Source organism: Rhamphochromis sp. 'chilingali', assembly GCF_963969265.1.
Source record: "Rhamphochromis sp. 'chilingali' genome assembly, chromosome: 4".
NCBI lineage: Eukaryota > Metazoa > Chordata > Actinopteri > Cichliformes > Cichlidae > Rhamphochromis > Rhamphochromis sp. 'chilingali'.
In genome coordinates this window covers 25,290,104-25,317,019 of record NC_137948.1, presented here as the reverse complement: position 1 = coordinate 25,317,019, position 26,916 = coordinate 25,290,104, and the positions used below count along the sequence as shown (strand labels likewise).

General features: G+C 41.1%; 1 protein-coding gene and 1 long non-coding RNA gene across 4 annotated transcripts in view; both read left to right on the top strand.

The window, feature by feature from the left end:
- The window catches only part of bnc2 (basonuclin zinc finger protein 2), a 179,000-nt gene that overhangs the window by 30,216 nt on the left and 121,868 nt on the right, over positions 1 to 26,916 (top strand). The gene's annotated exons all lie outside the window — the stretch shown is intronic.
- LOC308395725 lies at positions 10,818 to 17,811 on the top strand. The gene is made up of 4 exons (XR_013971443.1): positions 10,818 to 10,929; positions 15,426 to 15,843; positions 16,262 to 16,421; positions 17,488 to 17,811. It is a non-coding gene; the product is annotated as an uncharacterized lncRNA (long non-coding RNA).

Here is a 26,916-nt window from a genome sequence, read left to right as displayed (position 1 = left end):
CACACACATACACTCACACGCACCCACACCCACACTCACACACTGAGTCGTCTCGTCTGACTCCTTCCCCTCTTCTGACACTGCTGCTTCGCTCGCCTCCTGTCCCTGTCTTCTCCTTTTTCCCATAACAAATAACAGTGGAGAATTCCCCTCGTTTTTCTCCTGGGGAATTTTCATTACCGCCCAGTCCCCCTGCCCAGAAGGACTCTCCGCCTTGAACTGTTCAACAGCTGTGGTGTGGACACTGTCTTCCAAAACAGACTCACTGTTCACAAACACCCGCTGGACTTAGGGTGGGGACTTTGTGTCAACCTCCACAGCTCCAGAGACCAAGCTTTTCTAGCATGTGGCCCATCTTGGGGCCCCCCTCTCCTGCAGAGCGAAAGAGGCCTGATGCTGGGCCTTTCAGCTCTTCTTGTATTAGGCTGAGAACGGTCTTCACTGAGCTGGTGTAAAGTAGAGAGCTGGTGTAGAGTTGAGAATTCAACTGTTATTTGGGTTTAACTCAAATTTCTGCTGCCAAAAGCCCACCAAGCAGTGGTTGTCCAGTTATAGTTCAGCTGCTATACTTTTTGGGAAGCCATGAAATTGAATGGCAGTAGGAACTGAGCATTATTTCCTATTAAACACTTTCAACCAACTCAAAGATGTTAAATTCTCTTAGGCCTCCGTCACACTTGCCCGGAAACCTCTGGTTGCTTGGAAAAAATTTACATAAGTAAGTGGTTGCTGGATGTTGTTGGTTGTTGCTAGGTGAAATCAGTTGCAAAGATGTTGCACCAAAAAAACACCTTGTAATTGGTTTGATAACTAGAAGGTTGTCTGTAGTTTGCAGTGGATGATGCTGACTTGTCTGTAAACACTGGGCAACTACTTGTTAACTAGTACAGGAACTTGGAAAAAGTTTGACACAAAGCATAAATGTAAAACATAGCAAAACTTTTCACATTTTCACTCCTGATTGAGAAGTAGTTAGCATGTGTTTGCAAACAAGTTGGTGTCTTCCATGCAATCCAAGGTTTTGGGTGCTGCAAGCTGTTTGCAGCCAATTACACCAGATGAGGAACAGCAACATGAAGCAGCCACACACTAAGGGGTCTGAGAATATACATTTTTCCCTACTAAATGCAGGTAGTCATAGGGCCTGCCAAAAGGTCTATAGGCCTGAGTGTTGGTCTTTACCAAGGGGTTTCAAAGATGGCCAGCAACTAGCTGGGAAATACGCATTTTTACCTAGTGACGAGTGACTGCCAGGGGCTCGACGACTGGTCTTGACAACGTGTGACTGGTGCCTCAATTAATTCGATCAGATTATAAAATGAGAACAGATGGATAATGAAGTGCTTTTATTTTGCTTAACAGGTAATCAGCCACCCCTTTTTACCATACATTTTTTATGTGTGGTACAATAACAGAAGCTTCGAAAGTAACCAAAGAGATGGGTCAGTTTGCATATATCTGCAAAAACAGCAACTTCACTAAGAGCAAGTAAAATCATGCAAGGTTTTAAACAAGGGAGATCCCAGGATAGATAGATAGATAGATAGATAGATAGATAGATAGATAGATAGATAGATAGATAGATAGATAGATAGATAGATAGATAGATAGATAGATTTTCTCTGTGCAAGAGCAAGGCAGGGTACTGTTATCAAAGGCGATTCCTCATTGCATGCTGTGACGCCCCACAGTCAAATGCAAAGCAGCTTAAATTAAAACACACTTCAGTTGAATAGATAAAAACTACACAGGAGATGAGTCGCCTTGTATCCCCGGCTGGCGACAGTTATTTCCGTCAGATCAGCAGAATGTGATTTGCTGGCTGGAGGGGTTTTCATAGAATGGTGTTACAGTGTGTTTATTGGCTTCTCCTAGAACCCCATACATATGTGCGTGAGTGTGTGTGTGAGAGTGTGTGCAAGACTCTTCTATCTCAAGTCTTACTTGGAAGAAGTGAGGAACACTTGGCAGCACTGACACTGGAAGTCCCCTGCATTTGGCCACAGCTCCATGTGTGCATGTGTGTGCATGTGTGTGTATACGAATGTGTCCATTCTCATAGGAAACGGCCCATTTGTATTGGAGCAGGGATGGGATCGGTGTGTGGGAGGTATTTTGTTCATTTATCAAAAATGGTAATATTAGGAAGCAGAAAACTCTTGACCATGAGAACACAGTCTGTTCATAGCTTACATCAGTGTCATAATTTATTGGGGTGCTTTAAGAGAGCGCTCGCTGCAAAATGAAAATCCTGTCAATGTTCCAATCATTACTTCCCCATTAACTAACATGTCAGTCAAAACTCGCTGAGGCTTACACGGCACCTCCCATTGTTCCATCTCGTCTCTCTTCCAAAACACACAAATTTTTACTGCACGAAAACAGAGAAAGCAGCACAAAGATGAACGCAATACTATGCACGAATGTAGAACATTTATATGCAAATGTAACACAACATTAAAGCAAATTTCTGCAAATTTAGCACTATTTTGTGTGAAGTAGTGTGTGTTTCCATGTGCTGATCTTTAGCTTGCATTAGGAAATAGGTTGATTGAGTAAAACAGGTGTTAATGTTAATTATTTTGGTCGAGTAGCGTTAAAGCAGTGAAGGACACAGCAGGGAGGCTACGTGACAAAATTAAAGGTGCACCAGTAAAACTTTAGTCAATAGAAAACCATCTATAAAATTGATTGAAAATACAGAATTCATTTCATATAATAATATGAGAAACATTAGAGCCTTACAGCATATTAATATTAAAACATACTCTTTAGGTACACCAGGTTTCTTCTGGGCAGCTATAACCTTGTGATTCTCCCAGCGGTTTCGTGGGAGAGTAAGGTACTCGGTTAAAGTTCCACAAGATGCTTTCATTAGCCAGTAGGAGGTACAGACATGTAGAGAAAGGGTTTATTTGGTTGGGAGACACCTGGCCCGAGTGAAGGAGCTTGAAACACTATAAGCCCGCAGCTTCTGACCTCCCTCCCCTCTCTCCTACCCTTCTCCCTCTGTACTCTTCTCTCTAGTGGACTGTTTTGTGGCTGTCCCCCCCTCTTCTGTCCACATTCCATTCTCAGGGATGCCTCTCCGTCCTGTCCCAGCGGCGTGTGTTCATCTTTATGTGTGTGTGTGGAAGGAGGTGGCCCACAGGCCTTGCCTCTGGTCACTTTATTAAAGTGTATTTTAATTTACTCCCGCGCTCCTGTGAGCTTCTGCATCCTGACTCACACACTTGCAGCAGGTCCTCCTGGGACAAAGCTTATTAACTCCGCTCCTGTCTGTCACAGAGTTGGCGGGGGGCCAATACCTAAACGCCACATCTCTCGGTGCGGTCCGGTCATAGGGATTTTTTAAAAATCCCTTTGACAGTCACAAAGTGAGACAGAGATGACACACAAGTTAGACATCCACGTATATATATATTGCAGCTGTGGTTTCCACACCTAAATCATAAACTTGCAGAGGTGTACGGTTATATGGCCCTACGTGGAGACTTTGCAGAGTCATTCCCGACAGCCTACTGCAGCATTTGTTATCCTAACAATTAACGTGGAGATAATTGGTTAAATACCACTTAGCAAGGATCACTTTGTCTGGCAATGCAGTTATTGCACATATCAAATTTACTCAATGACAGAAAACTAATAAAAAGCATATGGCCTCAGAGGACTCGAAGGAACTGATGATTCTTTTATTGTATTTCATAATTGCAAAGACTCACGAAGGCCTTCATATGTCTGCTGCAGTGTATATCTCTATCTTCCATTTCTTGCATAATTTATGTGTCTCCTCCCTCCTGTACATTATTCCCAGGGTTCCCTTCTGTCACAGTATTAAATATGAAGTGAGGAGCTGGAGTCTGTCACAGAGGTGATGTTTGGCCATCCGAAGGTCCTGGTGTGTGATACTGGGGCCTTAGGCTTCAGCCAAGTGTCAGAAAAGAGGCTTCGGGGCACAGCCAGAGGGAGATTTTCTGTATACATTTGCAGCTGTGTGCTTGTGTGTGAATTTGACACTTTGTATCTATCAGGGACCGGCTAACCCGAGCATCATGCAGTGCATATATATATGTGTGTGTATATATATGTGTATATATATGTGTGTACGTTACTGTGTGCCACCACAATGATGAGCGTGTCCTTCACTGAATGTAGAGTATCTTGGTTGGCCTGCTGTACATGTGGCACTTATGAGTTGGTTGTGAAAAATGTATTGAGATTGTGATGGGACCAGCTGGGGTAAGGAGCGGGCGGCAGAGCGAGATAGGAGGGGGGAGGCAGGAGAGAGGAGGGAGGATATCAGGGAGTAAGGGGCACAGCTGTAGGGGATTAATGCCCAGAGTGTAGGAGGTGGAGCCCAGGAATGTTCCCCAGCGCCCCCTCAAGAGGGAGGTGAAGAGGGAGGGAGCACAGAAAGACAAGGGCACCGGGCTTAGATGTGTCCCATGCTGCACAATCTTTGTGTATGTTTGCGAAGAGCAGTATTTCATCCCTGTCAGTCTTATCCCCTGTCTAAATCTGCTCCTGCCCTCTGAGGCACTTTGGCAGTGATCAGCACTGGTTCACAAGGCTTCGTTTGGTGCCGCTCCGCCCTGTCTGCTTTCCGTGTCACATTCTTTGTGTTGTGAGTTCTGTGATTTATGGACAAACACAGGAACTAGTGTGTGTGTGTGTGTAATTGCACAGTTAAGGCCAGGTGGGGAGAAAGGCATCTATAAGATATCCTCAGGCTGTCGCTAAAATATCGATTGATTCCCCCCCCCCCCGCCATTTCCTTGATCGCTTCACTGTGTTCGCCATGTCCTGAATAGCTGCCTAAAGCCACGTTGAGGGCCACTGCATCAAATAAACAAAAAATTAAAACAGTAAAAATTCAAGCTGGAAAGTCTTTTTGAGATTTGGTCAGAGGGCTCCAGTTTACACGATCATGAACTCATGGTTGCTTTTGTTTCACTCCCTTCTGTGGGTGATTGGGTTATCGCCACAGAGCTGGTTTCCTCCTCCGTACTGTGCCCTCAGCCGCCTCTGCTCACAGCAGTCCCCTCTTTTGTTTCTTTGCCGACTCCGGAGCTTTCGACCCCTGTCACTCCATCCATTTCCTGGTGTTGACAGTCGTTAGGGAGCAAGCCGCTCATTTCCCCGTGACAGGTTCAATGGGGCTGCACTGATCCCCACTGACGACTCTGAAGAGGTGACTGCAGCGTTGGAAAGGAGCGCCTGTCGTCGTGATGGTAAACCTGTCCGTCCATCCATCTGCTTGTTCACCCGTGTCTCTCTTCATCCCATTTGGAAACCACTCCACCTGGTTCGGACAATTACCTCACGTCCACCCGTCTCTCCGTCGCTGCCTTAACTCTTCTTCCAGCCACTTAAGTTGTGATGGGCTAAAAGGGATGCTTCAGCCACCGCTGGGCCCCAGCACTGTTATTAGATGCTCAGAGTTTTGTTGACAGCCCATAAAAAAAAGCTGTACCCTCTCATCGTGTGTCTGTGTGTCAAAGTGCGATAAAAACCAAACTCTGCCTCAGTGGAATTTGCTACAAATGCTGGTTGTCCATCCATTAATGTGTCTTCTTGTGTTTAAGCCCCTTCGGCGCTGTCCTTTATGATAGCTGTTTTCCTGTTGAAATGATATACACAACTGAAAGAGAAAGGGAGGCCTCTATAAGCTATCACCTGACCCCGAACACCTTGTCCTGCCACCAAGTGCGTGCTCAGACACTCTCCCCAGTCTGCAGCCGGGTGGGGTGAGACAGCAGGCCAGCCAGCCAAGAAGGAGCTCAGTCTTACACGCAGGTCTCAACACATCAGCTCTGAGTTGCTGACAAAAATACTAACCAACGGTCCTTGTGGCCTCCCGACGAGATACACCTCAGGTGCAAGAAAACACATGGCCTGCCTGCATTTGTATAGCGCTTTTCTAGTCCTTAAGGACCCCAAAGCGCTTTACACTACATTCAGTCATTCACCCATTCACACACACATTCACACACTGGCGATAGCAAGCTACATTGTAGCCACAGCTGCCCTGGGGCGCACTGACAGAGGCGAGGCATTTGCATGTACACATGCTCATTCCCATTAAATAATATATTTTCACATGCACACAACACAAACACAAAGTTATGCTTCCTCCCACTGTCATTAGCCACAAGAAGGGCTTCAAACACCAGGTGATATCATAGCAGCCTAGGAACAAACAGCGCCATTTCCTTAATCTTCTCATAGCTCCTCAGCACTTATCCGAATCTTAATTGCCAGGGAAAGTTCTAACATCTGCTTTTGTTCAATAGTCTTTATTGGCATGAGTCACCTTCTTTGCTGCTGCCAGCCGCTTTCTAAATCCACGATCATATTTAAAAAAAAAAAAAAAAGAAAGACAGAAAAACAGAATTTAACCAAATCTCTTACACAAAAAATAAGAAATACCTCAAATTAATAATAGATACATCAGGTACATAGAGGAGCTGGGTTTTTATCATTTCAAAAATCACGAAAAAAGGATCAGAGAACAACAAGGGAGGCAAAACATGCCTCTATATTTATTGGGGTAATCCTGAAGGGGACATTTAATTTGTTGTATGGTGGGGGGTCAGTGATGTAGGAGTGTAGATGTCCTATATAAACTATTTCAACTTGTCTCAGCATGCCATTTTAAACTGCTCTACAGATGCTCTTATTATTAAAGGGATTTTTTTTTAATGTGTGAAATTCATTCACATACTTTTTGAGTCTCACTGTCCTAAATTACCTTATATAATCCAGAGCCACAAAGCCGTTCCCCAGAAGTCTCCCTTTCAAACTGCGCAGAAGGCAGCAGCCTGCGTGGGCTGATAAACTGTTAATGGTTTGAATGGGGATCAGTAATTACTGTTCCCCATGAAGCTGAGATAGAAGTGGTTACATTCTTTTCTTTAGACACAGTTGCGGGGCCTCCGTGGACATTTATATGTTCCTGATACACGACAGTTCCTCTTACGTCACTAAATCACTCAAACCTAGTTCTTTGTGCTCCTGTGTGAGTGTGTTGCAGTAGTGTTCAAAGTAAAGCCATAATGTCAAAGTGAACTGGCCACTATGGGGTATCAGGACTGAGAAAAGGAGGTAACATCAAGAGAAGAAAAGGACACTGAGTCCAAAAGGTTTGTCAGCAAATACAGAAATGTGGATTCTAATTCACATGTGGACCTTAAAAAACAGAAATTGCTCTTATTAAAGTGCTCAAATTATGGATGTTGTAGCTTTTGTGCCTGCAAAAGGTCCGCAAAGTTACAAAGTCCATGCAAAGGAGAATTAGTCTGTCCACAGAAAAACAACACAACACAAAACAAAACTCTCACTGAACTGCTCTGTTATGCCAACATGTAAAACTTTTCCACAATGCTTGCCTAATGCCTGGCTTGGCTCATAGTAAAGCAAAGAATTTATTTATAACTATTTTTTTGATGACACTGTACCCCCAACAATATGAAAATCACCATTGTTCCAATGTAGCATAGCTATTTTAGCTAATATTAACTTTAATCATGTGCTCACAGTTCAAATAATGTTTTTTGGACAGTTTTTTAGCGCTTTTGAACTATATTTATAATCTGAGACCTGAAATATACCGTTAAAAAAGTGCAATGTACCATTTTAAAATCAAGGAATTAATTTTAATTATTCTAATTAATTATTAACTTTTGATTTTTTACTATTTACAGAAATTTCAGGTAAAAACTGGCACAAGTACATTATCTTTAATAGATATATGCTCGTTTGTTACACTATATGTCCCTGTGGAAGGGGACACATTAAGAAACAGAGAAAGTCATTGTGAAGACACAATAAACAGTACAGCTGATGCGCTAAATTACCTTAAATTGCTAATTCAAGGTTTACAATGTGTTATCCAGTTTTAAAAGGAGGGAGACAGATGTGCTGACTAGCATGTGTCACCTCCAAAAAAGGCTTTCGATTACAACACCCTGGCTCACACTGTTAGAAGACTACGTGCAGATTCTCACCCCGAATGAGAAATGGGAATAAAGTCGGATCTCTTTGCCCTATCATCACAGAGGTACAGTGAATATTACAACCGTTTGTCTCAAGTCACAAAGATTCAGATACTGAGGAGGCAACTGTGAAAAATCAGGAGAAAGTGGAACTTTGCTACAAACCTTTGTATAAGCAGCAATGTCGTGAGATCTGGTGACATAGAAATGCATTTTGCCAATATAGCCGATGTGACTCAACCCATAAGGTCATACACATAACACAATCTCTTTCATCGCCTTTCAACATTTCAGACCGCGTCCACTTAAAGACAGGATGTGTACACCTTTCCATATGACAGCTTGTAATGCATCAACTTTGTGCTTTCTGCCACTGATCCAGTATATCTTTGCGTGGTGAATAGTTTTCTACTCTTAAAATCTCCTTCAGGCTGCCTTTAACATCAAATATTTGCCAGCAATGTCAGCAGTGTCTGATTAATCAAAAACGGAGACAAGGAATTAGTTAGGTGAAAAAAGGAGTGAAAGGTAAATAACATTTGGAGAAGGTTTAAAGTTGTTTTTGCTAAGCTCAGTGGCAGTGGAAGAAATAAAGGTGGAATCAGAGATAGGGAAAGAGAGAAAAAAGAGAAAGAAGAAGAAAAGAAATCAGAACAGTAGAACAAACCATCCAGAGAGGAGTTAGAGGAAGGGCGGGGTGTTTTTAGGTGTCTGCCTGTAACAGCATGGGTCTCTCCCTTGACACCTCCACAACTTATCATTCCTCCACATTCCTGCACAGCGACACTCCCCTGCCCACTGACACACGCGTGTGCTTTTTAAGTGAAAGGGCATATTGGCCTGCCTCTCCCAAGACATCTGGCTAAAGAAAGTAGGTTTGTGTAAGACATGTTTATGTATGTTTGCGTGAGCACCGTAGAAAGCACTACAAAAGCTAATAAAGAGACAAATAAACTGTGCGCTGCAGTTTGAGTGTGTCACACACAAACACAATTTCCCCTCACCGTGTTAGCAGGGACTTAGGTTGTGGCAAATGGACAAGAAAACATCTCAGGGATTTCCTCCGATTCAAACAGCCTCTGAGTCCCCTCACCTCTCCAACCTTACATTCTGTCCACCTCCTCGTAAACTCTTGAAGTTAGGGTGTGGCTCCAAACTTTGTTCAATCATTAATGCATCCAGTCTGTGTGTGAGTGTGTGGCAGGTCAGAGGAAGCTCTTTTTGAACTCCTACTTATCACAGCACAAGGGCTTTGTGTTTTTACAGCAGCCCAGTAGACAATGAAATGTGGTACAATGACAAAGATGCAACTACAGCCTTGTCTGTTTGTTAGAAATACAGTATATATCAAGCCTATAACTGATTCAATACTATAAATCAAATGTTGAAGGAGTTTTTGTAATGTTTACTTATCATTCTGAACCCAAAGACCACAGTTACTCTATGGAAAGCAGCAGTTAGAGACAGCGAAACAACAAAAATTACTGTGACTGTGTGCAATGAACTTGCAGTCTTGTTGCTGGGGATCAGGTCTGTTACTGTTTGCAGTCAGCTGACGTCTTCACAGCGACTTTGGTACATCAAGATATGCAGTATCTTGATAATATACTAATGCAATAATGCACTGTCTGCAATAGTGACATAACAATACAATAATAATTTAGCAAAAACTGAGTTCAACCAGAACCTCAGAGATTTGAAACAGAAATGTAGAATTTAAATGAAAAAACGAAATAAAATCACTGGTTAGCCATAAACTTTCCTAATTGTAAAGACGTCACCGTACGGGAGCATGCATTAAATTACATTGCACATACATCCTTTATTTCACGAAGTTCACAAAACCTTTGGTAGTGGTTCCATAATCACACAAACAGACAAAAACATGCAGACAAACATATAAACAAAAACATCTTGGCAGAGGAACAAGTAGTAGGACATAAAAGTTTCAGTTTGCAACTTAAATTTGACTTCAGGGCAAAAACAAACAAACACACAAACAGAAAAATATTATCCCAGTCACATTTATCCAGTCTGAACAGTTGTCCAAAAGACAACAATATTATATTTGCTACTTCTCAGCAAACATAGATTTGTATCAAAGGTTAAGACAAATAATGGAAAACAACATTTCTTTTAATTTTTTTCATGATGCCACAACTGCTATTGTTAAACTCACAAGAGAAGGCAAACCTGTTCTTCTAATGCAGCAGATACTTAGAGAGTGTTCCCTATTATTAATGAAAGCTTGGTATTACTTAGTATGCGTTTTCGTTTTTGATGGTTCTTGTTTGTTAACAAATGTAGGCTAATAGACTACCCAGTAAACACCAGTATGTGGGCCCCACATGGGCTATGGGGGTTCCAAGTGGGGATGGGCTTACAATGGGCATCCAATCTGGGACCCACCTGGGTTAGCCAAGTAGGACCCACTTGAGCCAGCCCAGATGGGCTATATTCTATGGGCACCATATGGGTAACATATGGGAAGTTGCATGAACAGGCAACTGAGTTTAACGATCTTAGTTAAGTATAATTATTAGTCATGTGTAAGTATAAACATGAATTAAGATGAAATAACTGATAATAAATTATGCCAGAGGCAGCATATGTATATTTAATTAATAACAAAATATACATATAAAATATATTAATATAAGTGAAACACAAAGAACAGATGCGACTTAAAATTGTAAGACGCTTAATAAAATAAAACAAATGGTTTTACATTTGAGTGGGAAAAAAATTTCACTCCATGTAGGAGTGCTTTTCGAAATCTCGCGTTATTTCATGAAATATCACGAGGTTTTCTCAAACTCGTCCCCCCATTCTGGAACATTCTTCATTTCGCGCCCTTGGACAAAGCTGACAGTTAAGCTGGCAATTTTTGGATTAAGTTCATCTTTGAGCTATGGACTTATTTTCTGCACTAACGGTAAGAACTTTTTGACTTAATTTGAATCCCTAAGTATAAATGAAATGTTTACAAAGTTATGATGCTGCAAAGTAATGTATGGCACAAGTGCTGGCGAACTTTTTCCTAACACTCAGGCAAGGCTAAGCTAGTTTAAATTTTTAGGTAATGTTGGATTTAGCCAATTTTCACAGTTTGAAAGCATTTTCTGGTGTCCTGTATACTGCTTAACTAGCACCAAAATTAATTACTGCGTGTACTTAACATCAAGTTGTACTTGAACATTATCTTGGTTTTTCTCTATGATTAGTATTAATAAAGGACTGTATTAGACCAATTTAACAAAGTTCTAGTTTTTTAGGAGGAATATGGGAGGGTATTTTCACTATCAGAGCAACCAAAATTGCTTTGGTGTTGTCTTTATTAGCTTCATTCCTCACGGCTAAGTGAGGAGGGTAGGCCATGAGCAACTAGTCCCCAGCTTTTGCCCCTGTGTCAGGAGCATGCACAGCAGTCAGAGAGGCAGATCAGTGAGCACTCTATTTCTGTAGAAGACATAATCATCATTTTTCTTGCCATTGTTCTCATTTTTCCAGAAAAAGCAAAAAAGAAAATATAGGTATTCTTGATTTGTTTGGGGTTTTTTTTTTATACACACTTTAGTATGCAACTTTATATGTGTAGTTGTTTTAGTGAGAACTTCATCAGAAATACTGTACTGACTCAAGAATCTGCCTCTTACTGTTGTGCAAGCTCTGTACATGAGGGAAACTGAATATTTAAGCAGAACTGGTCGGTCTTGTTAGGGCCACAGTGCCAACTCCTTTTACTATGATTGCTGTGGCCCTCCTTTTTTCCTTTTTGTAATGTATATTTGGCTAGAATCTACACATTTATTTATTTATAAAAAAGAAAAGCAATTGCTCTTTGGATGTGGTCCTAAAGATCTGTGATCTTTAAGTGTTTGTCTGATGCCTTATTTGTGCATGCGCACTGTTATTTTAATTTGTTTCATTATGGCTTAAATTTGTTTGAATTTTGTGCATGCTCCTTTATCAGCCTTCCTGCATGGACAGCTTGTGTGGTTATTGGCCAGGAGGGTTTGCAATTATCTCAAAACTTGAGATGTTTGTTGTTTTGATTATGACTATGGCTACTTATAAATTGCATAGTCACATCTGTATATTGGTTTGATTTTGCTGTTGGACAGTGGAGTGAATAGTAGCAAGGGTTATGTGTGATTTCTTTCTTTCTTTATTTTTACAGACTTTGACATAAGAAGCAGTGTATATTTCAAAATTCATTTATATTTAAAATTTGATGCATGCCAGAAATATACTAGTAGGAATCTTTTTTTGAGTTTGTAACAATTAGAATTGTTACTTTATAAAGTGATGTCAGGGTCTTTTATTGTAATACAACAGCTTTTAAGGCTGGTGTAAGCATCACAGCAGATGTCTTTATGCCAAAGTAACTGAGGATAAAACACAGAAAAAAGGAGATTTTCCTGGAGTGGCTTTTTAAATCAGATAGCCTTAGAAATATTCTGCAGTTGAACAAAAACTGAAGAAAACCATGAATCAGTATATGAACATTACCTGATGCTGCTGAAGTAAAGCAGAGCAAAGTTACAGAAATTTTTTTTAGAGGTTTTAATAGTGAACAAGGTGAGTTTTTTGCAATTTGGCACAAAAAACAACTGACAACAGCGCTAAGCACAACTGTACACTGATGTATAATAAGCAAGGGAATAATGTGGAAAACATATTTCAGATGGGGAAACTTTTCTTGAAGTATACTACGAGAGAGCTGTGCAAGAAGTATGATGTTTTGTTTTTTTGTTTTGTTTTTTTTTTCAATCGTGGTGGAAACAAGACAGGAAGAGGGAATTAATGACAGTATTTATCAAATGTGAAGCGTAGTTTGGATCTTCTTTTGCTGCTGGTTCAGTTAATTTTTAATTTTGATTGGAGAGTGATGAAACCTGGAGCTTCAGAATCTGTGAGCTGTCTTTCAGAAAGCAATGGAGCAATCTCAGAGGACAAAGAGCTCAGAAAGTTGTTGAACATTTTAGTTTCGTTTCACAGTAAAATGAGTCAGAGCATCATCAGGACTTAATATTGTACTCTGATTCTTTTGAGAATAAAACACTTGAGGAAGAGCACTACGATTGCGATGAACATGCTAAAGATTATGTTATCATAGAGCTGGGCGATATGAGATTTTTTCATATCACGATATGTTTTTTTCATTTCAGGCGATAACGATATCTATCACGATATCAGCCAAATAACTATATTTGTAAGATTTAAATGTGCCGTTGCTCACAAGTAAAATGTGAAATAATCAGCAGCTTGTTTTTAAATATTTATTTCCCATAATAAGTTCAACAGGGTAGATGTACTTAAGGAACATGAGACTTTTTCAGATAAATAAAGGCAAATATTGCAAACTACACAAAAGGCAGCCGCTAAAGCGTTTAAGTTTCAAAATAGAACAAACGAAACAGACTAAATTGTCAATTCCACTTAGAAACAAAATATTAATTCTAAAAATAAATCTTAGTTTGTTTTACAGAAGAACAGACAAAACTGACTAACTTTTGTCAATATCAAATAAACTGAGAACTAAAAGGAAATTCTCAATCTCTCCTTGTTGTATAGCTTAGCTTTTCAAACAGTTGTAACAGTTACTTTAGTCTGACAAAAGCCGAATGACGAATTAGCGCTTCCAGTCAGAGACTGAGGCTACGTCCACACGTACACGGGTATTTTTGAAAACGGAGATTTTCCGTTTTCGTTTTAAAAAAGAATCCCGTCCACACATAAAGGCAGAAATGAAGGAAAACGCTGCTATGAACATGCCAAAGCAGCAGGTGGCGCTAGATTCCTAACCGTGCCGAAATGTCGGCCAATCAGAAGTCTAGAAGCCTCGGTGGGAAAAAGTAAACAAAGCTGGGGCATAGAAGCAGAACAGAGTCGTATGTGTGGAGGGACAGTAACTGTGTGTATATGTAAGCATTTAAACACTGCAGAGAGTAGAATTAACAGTATTGTAGAAATTCATTTCACCGAAACAATAACGTGGCGCACAGTGTGACGCATGCACCAGTTTATTGTATTTCCAGACTTGCTTTCGGCACAATTTACAGTGCACGCTACTCTGTTTTTTGTCAGACTTGAAATAGCTGAAATACCTTCACACTACGGAACTTCTATGGCTCTTCCGTTCGACAATCTCTCCGGCGTTGGAACCATCATCTGTTTTCTCTTCAGTCACGCTCGGTTGATTTTTCTAGTCGGCACACTCATTTCCTCCATTACGGGCTGGCTCCATTACCCGCTGGCTGCTTCCCAAACAAACACACGTGCGGCTTGGCACTTGTGCTGTACGTAACAAGTCACGCGACGTGACGCTGCGGCTGTGATTGGTTCGGCTCTGCGCTGCTTAATTTGGATTGGCTGACCTTTTTTTTTTTTTTAAGAGGACAAGAGCGGCGAGGTCTATCGCGATAGCTTAATTTCTCTATCGAGTAAAAGTTATATCGCGATACATATCGTTATCGTTCTATCGCCCAGCTCTATGTTATCATGAAATTTATGTTGACTAAAGGACTGATGAAACTTTGTGCTATGGCCAACAAAGAGCACCAGGTTGGGGTGTCACTTTGAACGAGCTGGGTGTGGGATATGGGGGTAATGCGCAAGCTTATTTATCTTTGGTTAAAAAGTCCCCGAAAATGCAGACAGTCTATGCAAATTCTAACTGATTTCAGCATTCATGGTTTCTGTCAGGCAATATCTTCCTTAAAGTTTTGCAAGAAAACCAAGGTCTCTCATTGAAATTAGCACGTAGAAAGCAACTGAATTGAGACAAGTTTTGCTTTACACAAGCCCAGTTCTACTGAATAATATACCAAGCCAAATGTATAGATACTTTATACTGTTATCTGTATCTACAAGAATTCTTCTAAGTCCTGATTTGTATATTGATAACTGACTGTGATTATGCAGAGGATGTTTTGAAGCAGTTTGTGAAAGATTTTGCTTTGATTTATGGTCTTGACTTTGTTGGTTATAATATACATTCTTTAATACACCTAGCTCAAGATGTACGGAAGTTTGGCCCTTTAGACAGCATTTCCTGCTTCCCATTAGAAACCTTCCTTGGTGGAATTTATTTGGATTCTGGAAGCAGATTGGGAAAGGGAAGCGGAAAAGGAGGTAATTGTGTTGAAAACACCTTAAAAGCAAAAATTTATTGAGATTATAAGAAGAAAAAAAACCTGACAGTTTCTTTAGCAGACCCTTGCTGCTCATCAGGTTCAGATATGATTTCAAAATAGCGCTTTATAACTTGTTGACTTTTAAAAAATTGTTTGACTTTTTTTTTGATGCCATTATATACATTAATGTTTTTAGTTTGTAGGACTAACCAGTACCCTAAATTATGTGTTTGGATTATTATTTATTTGTGTGTGTATGTTTGTTGTATTTTGTTTGTTTGTTTGTTTTAAGGCCAGTGATCCCGTCGAGCTCTGATGAGGATTGGGACAACACTGCGGAACAGCCAGAGACCTCACCACCATCAGCAATGGAGAATAGACATTCAAGTGAAACTCACTTCCTGAACATCACTCATCCATTTGTTCAGCCGCTACAACCCTCAACTCCTTCACCTGTGGTTTCACAACCAGTTCCAAGACAACTTCTACAAGCCACCAATACGAGCATGTTTGTACGTGTTCTAACCCTCCTGGAAGACATTAAGGACACTCAGAGGGTCCACAGTCGAATGCTACAGTCTCTCCTTACACAACGTGATGGACCAGTTGCTGCAGTATTACCCGAGGGTGCTGTATTTCCCATCCGGACAGTAGCAGATGTGGCAGCACTGGAGCAAAAACTGGCAGACCCTGTCTTCCTAAAAGAAGTGGTAAATAATAATGATGTAATAACAATATTCAATGATTAATGCCTCAATCAGTCTGTGTTTCATGCTAGCAGTTATGATCAAGGAAAGTTGCTGTTTGTTCGAACATGGTCAGTGCAATGGAGGAGTGGGAGGAGAGCTGAACAAAAGTTGCTATTTTTGTTAATAAAATAACTTCTCCAAACATTACCTAGTTATAAGTTGTGCCATGCCAAACCCAAAACTTAAGAAATTACTTTTGGTGAATCATTTAGCTCTTTGCATTCACATCAGACAGTGTTTGACTTTGACACCTAACTCTTTCTCAGTCAATTAGCATCAATATTATAGAGCCTAATTACTGTGTAGCTGTGCTTGCTTTCTTTTAGGTGTGACTGATGGTACTACTGTCAGTAAAATTATTGTCCTTGCGTGTCCTAAGGTTTCTGTTGTGGCAGAGATCAGAGGGAGCACTGTTGATGAAGCCACAAGAAGAATGATGGCCTTCATTATGGACAATGCTCTTTCCAGGCAATATAACTTCGTTGGGTGCCATGGAAAGCGGGAATTTCGAGGGCTTAAAGTTTTTGAAGTGCTATATGGTAAGTTCATTAGTTGTAAGATATTTTGTTGATGTTTGAATAACGGATGCTCACTACAGCTGCAGTCATTCAGAATCAACTTTTCTCTCCACCATTGTGAGCAGCTAGCTTCGCAATAACAGAAGTTTGACTTGATTGACGCGGGAATGTTCCCAGTTAGCCTAGCAGTCAGCAAGGAGGCTGCAGCGGTGCATTATGGGATCTGTAGTTTGTATATTATTAGCGCCTCATATCGCCGGGCCATGCATAACAATAATAGTACATCTATATAAAATGATCTTGCGGGCCGGATATAAATGTATGCCGGGCCGGATGTGGCCCGCAGGCCTTGACTTTGACACGTGGTTTAGATAGACTGTACAAATTGTGGAGATGAAACCATCAGCTCATGTTGTTCTGGAGGTTGGTGGCTGCTGGCAGGAATGACCACGTTTCTTTCTGGCTTGTAGCATACTTGAAGAAGTCTCTCACTAAACAGTTTTTTGGTTGCTCACAGAATGTGAATAAGCTCCAGGAACTCCAGAGCCAGCCTCTATTTTTTCCAGTGTAATTAGTAACACACTGATTTATCTGATGGCCCTATTTTTGATTTACATGAAAATTATTGGCGCCCGCCTGGCACACACCTCAAGAAGTGGAATCTGTTTTCTCCTTGGTAGATGTAGCCCTTGTTACATTTTACTATTTTGTTTTGTGTTCATTATGAGGTGCTGTACCATGCAAAAAACTGGTTAACCACTTGCCTGTTCTAAGCTCTGTGCCAATCACTGAGACAGCCCACAACACCAGTTATCATTGTAACTATGTAGACATCTTTTAAACATTTGTCTTAAATGTTTTAAGGTAAAATATTTCACATTAATTTAATTTTTGAGTGCCTACTTGGTAAATCATTTTGTAAATAGCTTTTCTGTTTCCATGAATACTCATGGTCTTCAAAGAGTTCAATGTAGGAGGTCAAACAACTTGAACAGCACAACCTCCAAAACAACATCAGTACTATCGCAAATCTAATTTTGTTTGTGAAAATGCACTAATTTCTTTTTTTTTTTTTTATTTCTTTCAGGACCAATGGATTGGTGAATGAGTGAGAAGCTGTGGTTTGCTGCATTTGTTTTTCCTTTAAACTGTATAACATTTATTTGTTATTGTTTTGTGTATACTGTGGACATTTTTGTCAACATGTTCTCCACATAAAAAATGTATTATATAAAAAAGCATACTGTTTTAAAATTTCATAGTAATCAGTATTAATAAAAAAGATAAACTGGCTTTGTTGTACAGGTGATTTAAATTATAGCTTACTTACATTATCCAAAATTCCATCTGGGCAAACACACTTGGGGCCACCATGGAAACTGAGGACAAAAATAGCTGGGTCTCAGGTTGGTAACCCAAGTGGGCCCCAAGTATCAGACCTGCTTCTATCCATCTGGGCCCCATACTCATTTATTGTCTGGGGCTGATTTGGGACCCATCATTAACCCATCTGGGCAAACACATTTGGGGCCATCATGGAAACTGAGGACAAAAGTAGCTGGGTGCCAGGTGGGTAACCCAAGTGGGCCCCAACCATCAGACCCGCTTCTACCCATCTGGGCCCCATACTCATTTGTTGGCTGGGCCTGATTTGGGGCCCATCCGGGTCCCATCAATAATCCATCTGGGCAAACACATTTGGGGCCACCATGGAAACTGAGGACAAAATTAGGTGGGTTCTAGGTGGGTACCCCAAGTGGGCCCCAAATATCAGATCTGCTTCTACCCATCTGGGCCCCACATATTTTTTTCAACTGGGCCTGATTTGGGGCTTATCTGGGACCCAGCATAAACCCATCTAGGAAAACACATTTGGGGCCACCATGGAAACTGAGGACAAAATTAGCTGGACCCCAGTTGGGTTTCCCAAGTGGGCCCCAAATATTAGCCCTGCTGCTCCCTATTTGGGCCCCACATATGTGTGTTGACTGGGTATGTGCACCTTAGCATATGCTACTTTCGGTGGGGAAACTTCGTTTCCGGTGTGATATTCGCACCTTGTTTACGGTTGGGTTTTTCCAAGAAAAGTCAACCAAATGGATGAATCAAGCGGCGATTTACATTTCTCAAGATGTCTTGAGCATTTACCGAATATATCTGTAGATGATGTTCATCGACTTGTCAATATTTTTCCCCCTCGCCTCAGAGCAAAATAGAGAAAGGATTCAAATTTTATATTTCTCAGTATTTGTATACAGTGTTCTCTCGTTTATCGCGGGTGTTATGTTCTAAAAATAACCAGCAATAGGTGAAATCTGCAAAGTAGCCAACTTTATTTTTTTTTTTTTACAATTATTTCATATGTTTTAAGGCTGTAAAACCCCTCACTACACACTTTATACACTTTTCTGAGACAGGCATCGACATTTTCCCACTTTTCTCTCTCGTTTAAACACTCTCAAAGTTCAAACCTTCGTAAAAAAAAAAAAAAAAAAAGTCCAGTATTATAGAATGAAACCGACGATCAAAACCTGTTTTCAGTCCCAAACATTTATTTGAAAAATAAACATACACTATATTTGATTTTTTCTATAAATAATGAATTTAACTTTAAGCTTAATTGCTTAATTTAAGTTTAATGCACTTTATAATCCGGTGCGCCGTATGGTCCCAGAAGTCCAACGTTTTTTGTGCAGTGGTTATCTTCCTCTGCCTTTTGGGTGCTATGACGGTGCAAACCGTTTCGTCTGCATTGTTTTTGTTGGGGAGAAAACTTACAAACACACAGTACAGCACTTCCGAGTCACACTGCTAGCGATTGATGTAGCGATTCTTTACTGTACAGGAGAGACGGCATGGAGGAGATTGACAATGGTCTACAGCGGATCAGGACGCAGAACACAATGTGCTTAAAAAAAAAAAGCATGCAAAATTGCACTAAAAACATCCGCGAAACAGCGAGGCTGCGAAAGGTGAAGGATATAGCGAGGGACCACTGTAATTGTGAAGATAAGTCACAACATACCCTTCGTAAATACTAATATATAGAGACTCTTACCAGCAATCATTCATGTATTTTTTATATCCTGTGGCTTTTTTCACGGTTTGTTGACATACTGCGTAGGTGTGCACTTGACCAGCTGATATCGGCATAATGGGGGAAACATCTGGCTTTGACTATTGTTAACCTGTAGTTTGAATACTGGACATTTCCCTGTTTAAATCATAAGAACTGTCACTATACAGAGATGTGCTTCTGAATGTGGACGATTCTGATTTTGTAATGCAGTTCTGCTTGTGTTGAGTAATGTAAACAACCAATCGATCTACACGCTTCAAACGTCAAAATTGATCATTTGATTTTTTATGACACAGCAATGGTGAGTGTTCCCACCTCCTGCTCTTTGTAACTTAACGCGATCTTTCTGTTATCATATTTTGGACATGATTTTGGAGTCCACCTTCGCAGTAGCGATTGACCGCAAAATAAAGCTACCGGAAATGTACAACCCTACATCCGGTCTTAAAACAGGTTAGTTAGCATTTTCTCGTGCACAGGGTCTATGCCTCACCTCATTTGTTTATTTATGCATTTAACTATGCAGCATTTAGGTTACAAAAAGAGTGACTTCACCTACTCTTGGGCTAATTAGTGTTACCTTGGGTGTTTGGTACCAGACTTTTACGGGGGTGCAAGCCTTTTCAATAAACTGTTCAGCAGCCCTGTGGCATTACTCATCCTCTCCTCAGTGGTCTACCCCGCTGGGTGGATACTGCTGGTACAGATGGGGAGGGGCCGGTTGGTCTCAGCTTCAGTATTATTATCATATTATATTTTTGCCTTACTTATCAGACAGTAATATATCAGCAGCTGGTATATACTGTGCCCTAATCCCTAGTTAATATCCTCTCTGCATAGTATTATCTGTGTACCTTTCAAACTTGGCTGAATTTAGTTTTGTAGTAGAGGAATGCATGTGTGACTTTCAAAGTAATGGTTTTATGTCAGTATTAAGCATGCATACATATATTTTTAATTTTAAAAAAATGAGATAAAATAGGTCAGTAAAATATATTTGTAACAGTTAAAAGAGGCAAGCGTACTTGTTGTTTTTATGTAATTGAACAAAATTTTTAACAAAAATTCAAAAAGAGACAGAATTGTACCAAGTCTATGCAACTTTTTTGGTGCGACATCTCATTTCTTTATATTTTGCCAGGGAAATGGAGGAAAAGTGCAGTTATTAAGAGTATTTATTGAAACATGTACAAACATACATGGAGATGTGTTATATAAGGCAAAAACAGAGTTTGTACTATTCTAGAAAGCTTGAAAATCAGTATTTGACCACCGTTATTCTTCAACAGAGCTTGAACTCTTTTAGTGAGGCTTTCTTGTCTTTTCTTTAAGTAGCCTTCAGTAATAGTTCTCCAGGCTTCTTGACGAACATTCAAAGCTCTTCTTTGGATGTTGGCTGCCTTTCGGTCTGTTGAGGTCCGGGCTCTGGGGAGGCCAATTCATGACTGTTGTTCTATCCAGGTATGTTCTTACTGCACTGACAATGTGTTTGGGATCATTGTTACACTGAAATTGCATTTATAATTCCATCAATTTAAAGTTCTCTAGTACTACTGGTGAAATGTAGCCTCAAACCATGACAGAGCCTCCTCTGTGCCTAAAGATAACATTTTAAATTGTTTTTTGCTAAGTTGTAGGTTGTGTGTAGACACAACAGTGGTTCATCCCTTGAGTTAGTTGTCTTTTTTATGGTTAGATAATTCAGAGGTTGGTGTTAAATGATTTAATAAACAAACTATGAAATACCTTCAGAATGCCTGGACAAGGAAGTCTGGCTCTGGCTTGGGAAGAAAATATATAGATATGAATGGTGGTGGGAGACTTTTACACAGTACTTATTGTAAAAAAAAAGAATAAATTCAGCAAAATGATTACAGTTGCAATCAGAGAGTAAATACACATATAGTTTATGTGAAAATGTGAAGAGAAGAGACTGTATATAAAACACATGGCTGCACTGATATCACCAGTTTATGAACTTTTCTCACCAAAATTGGAGCACAGTCTTCTTGGATGGGTCCACTGGAGATAACACCTTGAACCTAGCCTTGTTGTCACCCACCTGTCACCATTCACACTACCTTATCTTTGAACGTGAGGCCAATATGTAGCGCATATATTCATCAGATCTGGAGGGCACCAAACCTCTTCTGGAAAACCCGTTGGCACAACAGAACATCGGGGAGGTGTTTGGTGCTCCAAATCTCTTTGAAAGAAAAGTGTGTGTATCTGTGTGCGTGCAGTTGTAGCCACAGGGAATGTGTGTTGTTTTACGAGTGCTCCTCAGCCGCCTCTTGGCTTGTTTTTAGGTTGTGATTAAGTTTGAGGAAGCCATCAGATAAATGAGACTTTGTCCAACCGGTAAATGTTTACCATACTTGGCTAGCGGGAGCAAAAATAAAAAAAACCCTCCTGTAATGTGATCAACTTGTGTAAAACATAGCACAGTAGTATGTTTAAGCGTGTAAGGTACTGGAGCCTGAATTATTATTATTTGAAACTGGTTTCTGAGGAAGAGCAACACAGTAATGTGGATAGATGTTGGAATGGTACACGCACTTCTGTGCTATTAAACACATCTATGCAAACAGACTTGAAGTTGCAGTAGCGCTGGTAGCACTTTGTCTAATTTCTGGACATTGTCTTTTCTTACTCAACCCTGCCTGACACGCTGGTCCCATGGTCTACCCTGTGAGTCTGTGCCAAGGAATTTGTATTTTCAAATGTGTATATGTGAGTGTAAGAGTGTGTGGGTGCCAAGCCCCTGTGCCCTCCCCTGTGCCCTCCCCTGTCTCCACGCCTGGATGCTAACCGCTAGTGAAGGCTAGCCAATTATCCCCAATCAAGCTACCCTCTCTGGAACTGGTGCGAGAGGAGGCTCCCACTAGAGCTTATACTAGTCATTATGGGGCACATCCTGACATTAACTTTCTTCTTTCCCTCCTTGAGTTTATCTCTCTTCTTTCTTTCTTTTTTCTTTCTCTTTTCCTTTTTCTCTCCTACCCATAAGTGAATGCCTGATGCAGACATAGCTGAGGCGAAACAGCAATCAAACATACAAACTAAAAGCACATGGGTGCTAATTCATGCCTCCCTAATAATGCATTAAGGAAATTCGGGGATGATGATGGAGGGGGAAAGCGTAGGCCATGCGTGAAGTCATTTGCAAAGGAAAAATGTGTCTTTCTGTGTCAATTGGAAATGCACAGTGCCAAGCATTTGCTCAAAAGTTTGCGTGTCTGTGTGTGGACGTGCATGTGCGCGTGCGTGTTGGCGTACCTACAGGGAAAGGGCAGGGAGGCAGTGAATTTTGGGAAATGTCACCCACACACACATTTCTCCTCCCCTCTAGAGACCAGGAGACAGATTGGAGTGAAATCAACTCAGGTAATTTACCCACATAGAGACAGTGATTACCTCTCCCTCAGTCTGTATTTCTACCCTTTCCTATGCTTTCTGATCTCCCAAAGTCTCTGAAATCTTTTGCTCAGGGAAAACAGAAGATCTAATTTGCAGTCCCAGGTCCTGTTCACCGAGAGAGCTTGACAAGTGTGATGTGAACTGTACAGTGTCATTGCCTCGTCTGTGCTCAGCCAGATCAGCAAGCACCGAGAGAGAGAAAAAGAGGGGGAGAGAGAGACCGGGAGAGGTGTGGTGCCTGTAGGTGATCCACTTCATTCTGCCCGTCTTGTTGTGACAGGACCGGCATTAAATGGAAGGAGTCACTGACGGAGCAGTGACAGGCCCAACCCTCTACCCTTCATCTGGGTGCGTGGGCGTTTGTATTATGTGTGTGTGTGTGTGTGTGTGTGTGTGTGTGTGTGTGTGTGTGTGTACAAGCCAATATGCAAGCTTCCATACACATTTCTTAGTATCTCACTGGGACCTGACAACCGAATGGCACTTTGTCCCACTGCTCATCAAGCGGTCGCTACGTTATGGTAATGACAGTCTTAGCGCTGTGCAATAAAGTGCACTTTCATTGGATTTCCACATATGCTATTTATGTGTCAAGGAGCTGGAGAGTGTGTGTGCAGAGCTACACATTTGCTATCAGGTTATCAATTATCAGGAATCACCACGCTATTTTTTAAAATTGCACTCTGTGTAAATGTCACAGAGAGTTAAAAACCCCATGATCACCCCTTTTTCCTTGCGAGATCGAAGCGGGCGAGTAAAATACTTGTGTTCTTTCAGACACTCGTTGTGTCTGTGTGTGCGTTTGTGTGTTTGTGGGCTGGCGAGCACCAAATGTTTGAAGATAAGCTCTCTTTCTCTCCGTTTCTATTTCGAGCCAATTAGGTGTGTCTTTTAGCAGAGATTTGGGGTATAAGTTGAACATCAGCACCCTTCATTGTTGAAAGGCACATCTCAAATTAGTGAGCGCCTGCCTCCCCCCCCCCCCCCCAATGCCCAGCCTATCACCATCCTTCCCTTCTTTGCTCCTGTGAAGACACAGAGGCCCCTGGGGCCCTGAAATGTCTCCACATGCTGGAAATTGAATCAAACGGCATCAATCAAGACACCCTTTTTCCCTCCTCCTCCCCCCTTCGCTCCTTTTTGCTCTCACCCTTTTTTTTTGTCTGTGTTTGGTGTCTCTAAGCAGTCTGCCAGGTTTTATAATCGGCACCACTAGGCAGCAGAATTGGATATGAAGTCAAAGAAAAGTACTGTAAAGAGTATTTTGAGATTGCTGATGCTTTGAATTTGTGTTCGTTCATTTAAGTTAGATTGCTGGTGACAGTTTTTTTTTTGCAAGCATTCTATTGGCCCAGCGTCTTACAAACCCCATCCTGCTCACACGCACACAATCACACACACATGCACACACACATAGTGATATTATTATCCTCCTCTTCTGTGGCTCTCTGCTGTAAAATGAGTTTGCCCCAACTCCATTAAAACCCGCGCCAGCCTCTCCCCTGACGCTGCTGCCCTATTTGCATGTGCTAGTGAGCCACTCCACGGAATGAAGGATCTCCTCTCTTCCTCCCCTCCTCCTTCGCTCTGTCCCACCGGAATGCGCGATAAGTGGGCAGATGACATTCACGGAGAAAGACTGCAATAAAGTGACTCTCCCTCCATCTTCTTCTATCCCCTTTTCCCTTCTTCCTCCTCTCTGTGCCACCGCATCAGAGGCAGAAAGGGGATATTGCGAATGACACGGGCAAATCAGCTGTAAATGGGCACTAATTTGATTGACATCTGGGCTGCTGTCACCGAGGTGGGCGAGGACAGGGCCCAGCCAGCAGACATCAAGCGGCATTTACCCAGTGCACAAAAAGCCAGCTTTCAACTAAATCACTTCTTGTCCACTGGGCCCTCCCTCCATGTCCCCCTTCCCCTTCTCCTTCACTCCTCCTGTATCTCCCTCCCCAGCTCCCGCCACCCACCACCAACCAACTCGCCAGATTCTAATTGCGTGTGTCCTTCCTCTCAGTGCAATTTTCCCATTACCGCCACAAGAACAGCCACACAGCTCATCTGAAGCGAGGTTGTCTCCGAAATATGTAGCGCCAGGTTAACCCTTCAGTAGCTGCAGAGAGCCACCCATGAACACGGGCTACATGGCGGAGAGAGGAAGTGTGTTGTGATGTCTGAGCTTTAAAAAATACTCGTCATTCAAACCAGTTTTGCACATGCAGGACACATAAACTCTTCAACTCTAGTTTATTTTTTGCAGCTTGGTTAATCCAGTTTCATAATGAAATAAAAGCCTAACTTCTTTATTTTCTCCTTTTTTCTTCCCCCCTTATGTGTCTCCTCCTGCCTCTCATTTCTAAAGGTAAGTTTCTATTTTCCTTTTGTTCTCCCAGCAGATGCGTCAGTGATAGGCCCACAGAGCTCACTACTGTTAACTCTCATGCTAAGTTAAGCATAGCTGAAAGGCACTGTGCAAAGGCAATGTGCATGTTGACTTACAGGCCATACACACACTCATCACAGCATATTTAATTCAGAGCATCATGTGTTTCTCTCTTCTCCTTCCCTTACTTTTTTATTTATGTCTGTGATGTTGGATTGTGCCAACAGCAATGCCAAGGGCAAACAGCAGATGCTCCCGTGGCAATGAGATGCTTAGAACTGCTGTGTCATTACAGCACACACGATTCATAAATGTGTGGCAATTTTCTCACGTGCACTCAGTCCCTAAACTTTTTGAGACATTACCGTGAGGGAATATGTGACAGCACAAATCACATTTATAGACAGAAAGAAACACGGATGTAGCTTCCGGGTTGGAAAAATTAAGCGTTCCGTATGAAGGCCACCGGATGGCGATAGCTGTGGTTGCAAAAAGACTTTTGGCCCTATAGAAGTGTGTGCAAAATTCAGCTTTCCAACTTGACTTCTGTAAACACTTTTGTGCAGATTTTAATGTCTGAGTCACTCATTTTTGGTTCATACTGAATAAAGTTTTTTGCCTGTTTTGTAAATCTTGGTCACTTCACATTAAAAGCTAGGATTATCTAGTATGAAACTATATATTCACCACAACTCATCATCCAGTGGGTTGTGATATTAGAGATGGCAATGACGAAAACGCTAAAAACGTGAAATCAGAAACCAGTGGATGATGTCACAGTAGCTACATCCATCTTTTATACTGTCTATGATTTTAACCTGCCCAACAACCAAGTTCTTGTAATGTGTAATTGAGGCAATTTGTGAATTGAGCAGTTAAGTGTCCACACGGAGGAAGTGAGAGTGCTGATGAGGTTGATATCATGTCTCATAAAAATCATAAGGACACAAAAATCCAAAGATGAAGAAGAACTAAGCAAGACTTAATGGACAAGTTAAACAAACAGCCATAAAAAAGTTTTATGTGCATTTTAGAGCAATATGAAACTGTTAATCATATTCCTTGATAATTAAATCTCGGGTTCTGTTGGTTTAGTGCTACTGCTGTCTGTTGGGCTGCAGCCCCCCCTTGGCAGAGGCGTAACGTCTTTGAACCAACGAGTAACTTCAGTTGTACATTATTAAAACAAGAATGATCTGTTTGATCAACTAGTATTTCTGCTGCTCGCTAACAAGTCCAGTATAATGTCTATTATAGGGTACGACAAGGACACCAAGAAAAATATGTAAACGGACAGAAGACAAAATTTTGGAACTTCTGCTGCTAAGCCTAGATCCTGAAATCGTCTGGTAATTTAATTTATGACCAAATTATAAACCACCTTCATGACTTGCTTCCTGGCAATTTGGTGACATTTCCCAGAGGTTCTGAAAGAGATGTGTATTAGAAGACTGCCATCCAAAAGCTTTTTATCTGCACAAAGGTTTTTTTTTTTAGATTGTTTACATGTTAGATAGCTATTAGAGTGATGGGCTTTATCGGAAAAATTACATCCACCAGCGTCAGTAAATCACAACCACGAGGCTTGTAAAATGACCACTGCACTTTTTGTCCAGCATTCTAGTCTTAGC